General features: G+C 41.2%; 1 long non-coding RNA gene across 1 annotated transcript; it reads right to left on the bottom strand.

Annotated features, from left to right (window-relative positions):
• Nucleotides 1-215: 215 nt before the first annotated feature.
• On the bottom strand, nucleotides 216-1,508 carry LOC116407041. The gene is made up of 3 exons (XR_004220015.1): nucleotides 1,479-1,508; nucleotides 1,281-1,325; nucleotides 216-252 (listed from the first exon to the last, which is right to left on the bottom strand). It is a non-coding gene; the product is annotated as an uncharacterized LOC116407041 (long non-coding RNA).
• Nucleotides 1,509-9,795: the final 8,287 nt, after the last annotated feature.

Here is a 9,795-nt window from a genome sequence, read left to right as displayed (position 1 = left end):
AGAGGGCTACCTACTGTCAGAGAAATGCTTCACTACCTCTAACTACCACAGCTGACAGACCTCCGTGTCAGGGATTCCTGGAGTCTCCTGATTAAAAAAAGGTAAAGAAAGATGTTCCACGTTGTAATAAAGAAGCTAATATCAGTCTTGTATAAAATATAGGGTGATTTTTTTTTGCCCTACTCTCCCCTCTATTTTGCTTACCCGGCAGTTTTCTATCGCCGGCTCCATTTGCGGCTCTGGGATCTCCTCCTAAGAGAAATAAAGTTATCCGATCAACTTACTATAACTTGTATATACTTGTAGTTTAGTATCTAAAAAAGACCTTGTACAAAACAAATTCACTAAACTACCAAAAAGAAACCATTTCATGTATGTTTATTTTTTACTACTTGGCAGGTGTTTTTGCCGGGGATTTCTGGTTGTTTCTGGTAAAGAGTCAAGGGAAAATCAATGATACGTAATATTCAGGGACTGGTGTTTTATTATTGAATTATTTGCTATTCATGTGGCAAACGACGTTGCCAGATCCAAACCATGGTACCAGCTTAAACCTGGCGCACCTTTTGGCAGTCAAAAAAAGTCATATAAAGTTTTATACGTTAAAAAAAAAACAAATTTTTAGAGAAAATACTCCAAATTATCTTAAATGTTTCAAGACAAAAAAAACAAACGTTAAAAAATTGCAAGCATGTCTCAGAAAACCTTAGTCAGGTATTGGACCCTTATCCGGAAACCCATTATCCGTAAAGTTCCAAATTACGGAAAGGCCATCTCCCATAGACTCCATTTTAATCAAATAATTCATATTTAAAAATGATTTTCTTTTTCTCTGTAAAAATAAAACAGTACCTGTACTTGATCCCAACTAAGATATAATTACCCCTTATTGGGGGCAGCCCTATTGGGTTTATTTAATGGTTAAATGATTCCCTTTTCTCTGTAATAATAAAACAGTACCTGTACTTGATCCCAACTAAGATATAATTATTCCTTATTGGGGCAGAACAGCCCTATTGGGTTTATTTCCTGTTTAAATAATGTTTTTAGTCGACTTTCGGTATGAGATCCGAAATTACGGAAAGACCTTATCCGGAAAACCCCAGGTCCGAGCATTCTGGATAATGGGTCCCATACCTGTAAATGGGCCCCTATGTACATAGTGAAGCCTCATCAAGGTTATTGCGCATAGAAATCTATAGGCAAGGAAATAACACGGCTTTGATAACACAAGTAGGTAGGAAAATGGTGTTTAGGAAATGATGTTGCCAGTTTCTTACCATGACAGATTCCGGGGTGGAATGATCTGCCCGCTTTCGTTTCCTCTGTAATGAAGAAAAAAATTTTATCAGAGAAAATAAAAGCACAAATAGGAAAACTATAATGCAATAAATGGAGGAGTGAGTATTGAGTGACACATGAAGTTTCCCACAGAATGAAATATGTCCTGTTACAGCAGAAAGAGATGAAGCCCTTACCTTGCCGAAGCAAGAGAAACAGCACTTCAGCCGCTTCAACATGTTGTTTCTGTGAAGACAAAATGAAAAACATCACTTTAGCATTTCCCAATACAGGTATAGGATCCCGTATCCGGAAACCCGTTATCCAGAAAGTTCCGAATTACGGAAAGTCCATCTCCATAGACTTATTTATAAGCAAATAATTCTAATTTTTAAAAAATGATTTCCTTTTTATCTGTAAGGTATCGGACCCCATATCTGGAAACCCATTATCCAAAAGCTCTGAATTACGGAAAGCCCTTCTCCAATAGACTCTATTTTAGTCAAATAATTCAGAATTTTAAAATTGATTTCCTCTTTTCTCTTCTAATAATAAACAGTACCTTGTACTTGATTCCCCAACTAGATCCCTAATTACCCTTATTGGGGCAGAAAACCAAAGCCCCCTAAATTTGGGGGTTTTTTTTATTTAATGGTTAAATGATTCCCTTTTCTCTGTAATATAAAACAGTACCTGTACTTGATCCCAACGCTAAGATATAATTACCCCTTATTGGGGCAGAACAGCCCTATTGGGTTTATTTAATGGTTAAATGATTCCATTTCTCTTGTAATAATAAAACAGTACCTGTACTTGATCCCAACTAAGATATAATTACCCCTTATTGGGGCAGAACAGTCCTATTGGGTTTATTTAATGGTTAAATGATTCCTTTTTTCTCTGTAATAATAAAACAGTACCTGTACTTGATCCCAACTAAGATATAATTACCCCTTATTGGGGCAGAACAGCCCTATTGGGTTTATTTAATGGTTAAATGATTCCTTTTTCTCTGTAATAATAAAACAGTACCTGTACTTGATCCCAACTAAGATATAATTACCCCTTATTGGGGCAGAACAGCCCTATTGGGTTTATTTAATGGTTAAATGATTCCTTTTTCTCTGTAATAATAAACAGTACCTGTACTTGATCCAACTAAGATATAATTACCCCTTATTGGGGGCAGAACAGCCCTAATTGGGTTTATTTAATGGTTAAATGATTCCCTTTTCTCTGTAATAATAAAACAGTACCTGTACTTGATCCCAACTAAGATATAATTACCCCTTATTGGGGGCAGAACAGCCCTATTGGGTTTATTTAATGGTTAAATGATTCCCTTTTCTCTGTAATAATAAAACAGTACCTGTACTTGATCCCAACTAAGATATAATTACCCCTTATTGGGGGCAGAACAGCCCTATTGGGTTTATTTAATGGTTAAATGATTCCTTTTCTCTGTAATAATAAAACAGTACCTGTACTTGATCCCAACTAAGATATAATTACCCCTTATTGGGGGCAGAACAGCCCTATTGGGTTTATTTAATGGTTAAATGATTCCCTTTTCTCTGTAATAATAAAACAGTACCTGTACTTGATCCAACTAAGATATAATTACCCCTTATTGGGGCAGAACAGCCCTATTGGGTTTATTTAATGGTTAAATGATTCCCTTTTCTCTGTAATAATAAAACAGTACCTGTACTTGATCCCAACTAAGATATAATTACCCCTTATTGGGGCAGAACAGCCCTATTGGGTTTATTTAATGGTTAAATGATTCCCTTTTCTCTGTAATAATAAAACAGTACCTGTACTTGATCCCATCCAATATATAATTACCCCTTATTAGAGGCAAAACAAGCCTATTGGGTTTATTCAATATTTAAATGATTTTTAGCAGACTTTGGTAATGGGAAGATCCAAATTACAGCAAGGATCCTTATCCGGAATACCCCAGGTCCCGAGCATTCTGGATAACAGGTCCCATACCTGTACTGTGTTCTATGTACAGTTGATTTTTTGATGCGGGGGAGACTTGCTGTAGGAGAAATCATAAACTGGATTTGCTACATTACCTCTCAAAGAAGCTCCAGAGATGGGAAAAAAAGATGGAATGGGGGGGGGGCGGCCGGCCGGCCGGCCCGGGGCCGGAGAACCCTAAGGGGCCCCCTCAATAGGCTCTGGCTCTCCTCAAGGCTCAACTATGGGTGGAAAAGGTGAACTGATGAGGAGAAACCAGAAAAAAAATCTCTATCCAAAAAGCAGGATAAACGCCGAATCTCAGAGTCGCTCACTGCAGCAATCTGTATAGAGACGGGAATAAAAAGGGCAAGTCAAGCTTCACGGATAATGCATTTACCCTTTTTAAGGTGCAACATTGGATCAGGGGCCCCATTCAAAGTGTTCCCCCCAAATCTCACGCTTACTGACACTCAGGCCGGGATTCCATGTGGTACCTAGGGGGTTAAATTGGTACTAGGGCTAATTTACTAACATAGGTGCCTAAATGCAAGTTGCAGTTGCCAATAGCACCAATCAGTAATTGGCTGCTACCATTCCCCTAAGGGGCATCACCATCATTTCAGAAGCACTGATTTAGATTTACCCCCTGCAATAGTAAGAAATAGTAAATCAGGCCCTGTGTCCATGGTAAGTGCAAGTACATTCAGTTACACATTAAGGTTGGTACATAAGGGCAGGGCAGATACCCGGGGGCAGAGGGGCAAAACTCTTAGCAGCCTGTCAGTACTGCCCAACCCTGGGTCTGTGTCTCCCAACCAGCGCTGGGGAGTAAAGGCGCCTGCAAAGCCCATTTTAGGGGAAAATTCTCCCAATTCACTAAAATCGTTGACAGGAGCAACATCCCCTAGTCTGGGGGGGGGGAGTCACCCAACTATTGCCCTCTTTTTTAGCTAAAATAAGGGTTTTTAGGCAAAACATTGATCAGAGGGAGATGCTTGCTTACCTCTCCCCACAATGGCAACCAATGGACTCTACCAACTGTCACTTTCCTAGAGTGAAGGCAGCTCTCATCATATGACAAATTTTTATGGGCTTTATTTGCCCTTAGATGTGCAGTACATACATTGTATGTACTTATTGTGTACCCAGGTTGGTACATAAGGGCAGGGCAGATACCCGGGGGCAGAGGGGCAAAACTCTTAGGAGCCTGTCAGTACTGGGGACAACAAGCCCATTTTAGTGGAAAATTCTCCAAATTCACTAAAACCAGTGACAGGAGCAACATCCCCTAGTCTGGGGGGGGGAGTCACCCCTACTATTGCCCCTCTTTTTAGCTAAAATAAGGGTTTTTAGGCAAAACATCTATCAGAGGAGATGTACACTTACCTCTCACCACAATGGCAACCAACGGACTGTACCAACTGTCACTTTCCCTAGGGGAAGGCAGCTCTCATCACATTGACATAACAATGCAGGCGCTGCTGTTAAAGGTTAAGGGGTATAGTTATCATGCTGTGTAAAAAGTGGAGAGAAGCATTACCGGTGATGTTGCCCAGGGCAACGAATAAGCAATTAGATTTCAACAGCTAGAAAACCAAATCAAAGCATCTGATTGGCTGCTATGAACAACATCACCGGGGATGTTTTACTCCACTTTTTACACAGCATGATAAATATACCCCTAAGTGTACCCTTTTGATGAGTGAGGTTTATATGGGCTTTGTTTGCTCTTAGATGGGCAGTACATACTGTAACTATAAACCCAGTGAGAATGAGGAATGAATGCATATTGGGGAGTTGTATCAGGAGTCAGAACCAGCAGTGAAGAGAAGAGAAAGTGAGAGACAGACACAGTGACAGTTACACATAACTATAAACCCAGTGAGAATGAGGAATGAATGGATATTGGGGAGTTGTATCAGGAGTCGGAACCAGCATTGCAGAGAAGAGAAAGGGACAGACAGACACAGTGAGTTACACATAACTATAAACCCAGTGAGAATGAGGAATGAATGGATATTGGGAAGTTGTATCAGGAGTCAGAACCAGCAGTGCAGAGAAGGGAAAGGGACAGACAGACACAGTGACAGTTACACATAACTATAAACCAAGTTAGAAAGAGGAATTAATGGATATTGGGGGGTTGTATCAGGAGTCAGTACCAGCAGTGCAGAGATGGGAAAGGGACAGACAGACACAGGGACAGTTCCACATAACTATTAAACCAGTGAGAATGAGGAATGAATAAATATTGGGAAGTTTTATCTGGAGTCAGAACCAGCAGTGCAGAGAAGGGAAAGGGACAGACAAACACAGTGACAGTTACACATAACTATAAACCCAGTGAGAATGAGGTATAAATCGGTATTAGGAAGTTGTGTCAGGAGTCAGAACCAGCAGTGCAGAGAAGGGAAAGGGACAGACAGACAGAGTGACAGTTACACATAACTATAAACCCAGTGAGAATGAGGAATGAATGGATGTTGGGCAGTTGTATCAGGAGTCAGAACCAGCAGTGCAGAGAAGGGAAAGGGACAGACAGACACAGTGAGTTACACATAACTATAAACCCAGTGAGAATAAGCAATGAATGGATATTGGGGAGTTGTATCAGGAGTCGGAACCAGCAGTGCAGGGAACATTAAGGGACAGAGAGACACAGTGACAGTTACACATAACTATAAACCCAGTGAGAATGAGGAATGAATAGATATTGGGGAGTTGTATCAGGAGTCAGAACCAGCAGTGCAGAAAAGAGAAAGGGATAGACAGACACAGTGAGTTACACATAACTATAAACCCAGTGAGAATAAGCAATGAATGGATATTGGGGAGTTGTATCAGGAGTCGGAACCCAGCACTACAGAGAAGGGAAAGGGACAGACAGACACAGTGAGAGTTACACATAACTATAAAACCAGTGAGAATGAGGAATAAATGAATATTGGGAAGTTGTATCAGGAGTCGGAACCAGCAGTGCAGAGAAGGGAAAGGGACGGACAGACACAGTGAGAGTTACACATAACTATAAACCCAGTGAGAATTTGGACTGAATCGATATTGGGGAGTTGTATCAGGAGTCAGAACCAGCAGTGCAGAGAAGAGAAAGGGACAGACAGACACAGTGAGTTACACATATCTATAAACCCAGTGAGAATGAGGAATGAATGGATATTGGGGAGTTGTATCAGGAGTCAGAACTAGCAGTGCAGAGAAGGGAAAGGGACACTCAGACACAGTGAGAGTTACACATATCTATAAACCCAGTGAGAATGAGGAATGAATGGATATTGGGAATTTGTATCAGAAGTCAGAACCAGCTGTGCAGTAAGGGAAAGGGACAGACAGACACAGTAACAGTTACACATAACTATAAACCCAGTGAGAATGAGGAATAAATGGATATTGGGGAGTTATATCAGGAGTCGGAACCAGCAGTGCAGAGAAAGGAAAGGGACAGACAAACACAGTGAGAGTTACACATAACTATAAACCCAGTGAGAATGAGGAATGAATGGGTATTGGGAAGTTGTATCAGGAGTCAGAACCAGCAGTTCCGGAAAGGGAAAGGGACAGACAGACACAGTGACAGTTACACATAACTATAAACCCAGTGAGAATAGGACTGAATCGATATTGTGGAGTTGTATCAGGAGTCAGAACCAGCAGTGCAGAGAAGAGAAAAGGACAGACAAACACAGTGAGAGTTACACATAACTATAAACCCAGTGAGAGTGAGGAATGAATGGAGACTAGTAAGTTGTATCAGGAGTCAGAACCAGCAGTGCAGAGAAGGAAAGGGACAGACAGACACAGTAAGTTACACATAACTTTAAACCCAGTGAGAATGAGGAATGAATGGATACTGGGAGTTGTATCAGGAGTCAGAACCAGCAGTCGGAAAGGGAAAGGGACAGACAGACACAGTGACAGTTACACATAACTATAAACCCAGTGAGAATGAGGAATGAATGGATATTGGGGAGTTCTATCAGGAGTCAGAACCAGCAGTGCAGAGAATTGAAGGGGGAGACAGACACAGTGAGAGTTACACATAACTATAAACCCAGTGAGAATGAGGAATGAATGGATATTTGGAGTTGTATCAGGAGTCAGAATCAGCAGTGCAGAGAAGGGAAAGGGACAGACAGACACAGTGACAGTTACACATAACTATAAACCCAGTGAGAATTAGGACTAGAATCGATATTGTGGAGTTGTATCAGGAGTCGGAACAAGTAGTGCAGAGAAGAGAAAGGGACAGACAGACACAGTGACAGTTACACATAACTATAAACCCAGTGACAATGAGTACTGAATCGATATTGGGGAGTTTTTATCAGGAGTCGGAACCAGCAGTACAGAGAAATGAAAGGGACAGACAATGAGAGTTACACATAACTATAATCCCAGTGAGAATGAAGAATGAATGGATATTTGGGAGTTGTATCAGGAGTCAGAACCAGCAGTGCAGTGAAGAGAAAGGGACAGACAGACACAGAGACAGTTACACATAACTATAAACCCAGTGAGAATTAGGACTGAATCGATATTGTGGAGTTGTATCAGGAGTCGGAACAAGCAGTGCAGTGAAGAGAAAGGGACAGACAGACACAGAGACAGTTACACATAACTATAAACCCAGTGAGAATTAGGACCGAATCGATCTTGGGGAGTTGTATCAGGAGTCGGAAGCAGCAGTACAAAGAAGAGGAAAGGACAGACAGACACAGTGACAGTTACACAGAACTTTAAACCCAGTGAGAATGAGGAATGAATTGAGATTAGTAAGTTGTATTAGGAGTCAGAACCAGCAGTGCAGAGAATGGAAAGGGACAGACAGACACAGTGACAGTTACACAAAACTATAAACCCAGTGAGAATTAGGAATAAATCGATATTGTGGAGTTGTATCAGGAGTCGGAACAAGCAGTTGCAGAGAAGAGAAAGGGACAGACAAACACAGTGAGAGTTACACATAACTATAAACCCAGTGAGAATTAGGACTGAATCGATATTGTGGAGTTGTATCAGGAGTCGGAACCAGCAGTGCAGAGAAGAGAAAGGGACAGACAAACACCGTGAGAGTTACACATAACTATAAACCCAGTGAGAATTAGGATGAATCGATATTGTGGAGTTGTATCAGGAGTCAGAACCAGCAGTGCAGGAGAAGAGAAAAGGACAGACAAACACAGGTGGCACGAGTTACACCATAACTATACCCACCCCAGTGAGATGAGGAATGAATGGATATTGGGAAAGTTGTATCAGGAGTCAAAACCAGCAGTGCAGAGAAGAGAAAAAGGACAGACAAACACAGTGGAGAGTTACACATCAAACTATAAACCCCAGTGGAGAATAAAGGAATGAATGGGTATTGGGAACATTTTGTCAGGAGTCCAGAAACCAGCCAGTGCAGTAGAAAGAAAGGGACAGCAGAAGTACCACAGTGAGAAATTACACATAACTATAAACCCAGTGGAGAAATAAGGAATGAATGGGTATTGGGAAATTTTGTCAGGACTCAGAACCAGCAGTCGCAGAGAAGTGAAAGGGACAGGAAATAGTGAGAGTTACACATAACTATAAACCCAGTGAGAATGAGGAATGAATGGATATTGGGAAGTCGTATCAGAAGTCAAGAACCAGCAGTGCAGAGAACAGAAACAGGACAGGTGAGAATGAAATTGTGGAGTTGTATCAGGAGTCGGAACAAACAGTGCAGAGGAGAGAAAGGGACAGATAAACACAGTGACAGTTACACATAACTATAAACCCAGTGAGAATGAGGAATGAATGGATATTGGGAATTTGTATCAGGAGTCAGAACCAGCAGTGCAGAGAATGGAAAGGGACAGACAGACACAGTGAGAGTTATACATAACTATAAACCCAGTGAGAATGAGGAATGAATGGATATTGGGAAGTTGTATCAGGAGTCAGAACCAGCAGTGCAGAGAAGGGAAAGGGACAGACAAACACAGTGACAGTTAAACATAACTATAAACCCAGTGAGAATGAGGAATGAATTGATATTGGGGAGTTGTATCAGGAGTCAGAACCAGCAGTGCAGAGAAGAGAAAGGGACAGACAAAGATATCGACAGTTACACATAACTATAAACCCAGTGAGAATGAGGACTGAATCGATATTGGGGAGTTTTTATCAGGAGTCGGAACCAGCAGTACAAAGAAGAGAAAGGGACAGACAGACACAGTGAGAGTTACACATAACTATAAACCCAGTGAAAATGAGGAATGAATGGATATTGGAGAGTTGTATCAGGAGTCAGAACCAGCAGTGTAGCGAAGAGAAAGGGACAGACAGACACAGAGACAGTTACACATGACTATAAACCCAGTGAGAATGAGGAATGAACTGATATTGGGGAGTTGTATCAGAAGTCAGAACCAGCAGTGCAGAGAACAGGACAGGTGAGAATGATATTGGGGAGTTTTATCTTCGGAGTCAGAACCAGCAGTGCAGAGAATTGAAAGGGACAGACAATGAGAGTTACACATAACTATAATCCCAGTGAGA

This window comes from Xenopus tropicalis, chromosome 8 (assembly GCF_000004195.4).
Source record: "Xenopus tropicalis strain Nigerian chromosome 8, UCB_Xtro_10.0, whole genome shotgun sequence".
In the NCBI taxonomy this organism is placed as follows: domain Eukaryota; kingdom Metazoa; phylum Chordata; class Amphibia; order Anura; family Pipidae; genus Xenopus; species Xenopus tropicalis.
Note: the sequence above shows the minus strand (reverse complement) of the source record. Positions and strands in the feature narration are given on the sequence as shown.